Here is a 1,010-nt window from a genome sequence, read left to right on the forward strand (position 1 = left end):
AACTCTCCAACCAATGCTGCTCCCTCCTACCACGCTGCTTGGTCCTTTGGTGGTGGGTAGTTCTGTCACGGCCGTCTGAAGAAGAAGGTGACCAAAGCGCAGCGTGGTAAGTGTTCATGATTTATTAATCAAAACTGAACACTGAAATACAAAAAAACAACAAAGAGAACGACCGAAACAGTTCTGTCTGGTGCAGACACAAAAACAGGAAACAACTACCCACGAAACACAGGTGGGAAAAGGCTACCTAAGTATGGTTCTCAATCAGAGACAACGATAGACAGCTGCCTCTGATTGAGAACCACACCCGGCCAAACACACAGAAATAGAAACATAGAACACAAAAACATAGAATGCCCACCCCAACTCACGCCCTGACCAAACCAAAATAGAGACAAAAAAGGATCTCTAAGGTCAGGGCGTGACAGAGAGTGACTAACAAAAACCCTGGTCGGTAATTTGACCATGATTACTACAGCTTTAGACAGCTGGCTAGACTTACTTACCAATCTAAAAAATCTTAGCTGACTTGGGCTAATTGAGGACTGTCAGTGACTGACATAACAAGAGAAAAACTGCTGATGCACAACCACATGTCTAAATTGCACCTTGTGTAGTCTACTATTCTAACTCTCAACAGTAAGTTGAGATCCCAACTGAGTCCTTTTTTGTTGTTAAAGAAATTGATCCGCTGGCCCATCCCTGCTCTGAAAKATAAAAAACATCTATCGGCATCTTATTGAGAGAGAAAAAAATGATTACATTTTAGACAGGTCTACCCCCTACAAAACATTATAAAAGTGTTAGCAAGGAAAGCAGTGCTTTTGCTAGCCACACATGTTGAGCTCACTGTTCAGCTCATTCACTGTTAGTTTTATGTAAGCAATGTTCTGTGTTGTCAGCTTCATGGCTTCACAAGCGTTGAATGGCTCCTTGGATGGGAGCTCCATCACAACAACACGGGTACACACACACACACACACACACACACACACACACACACACACACA

The sequence above is a fragment of the Salvelinus sp. IW2-2015 genome, linkage group LG3, assembly GCF_002910315.2.
Source record: "Salvelinus sp. IW2-2015 linkage group LG3, ASM291031v2, whole genome shotgun sequence".
Classification (NCBI taxonomy): Eukaryota; Metazoa; Chordata; class Actinopteri; order Salmoniformes; family Salmonidae; genus Salvelinus; species Salvelinus sp. IW2-2015.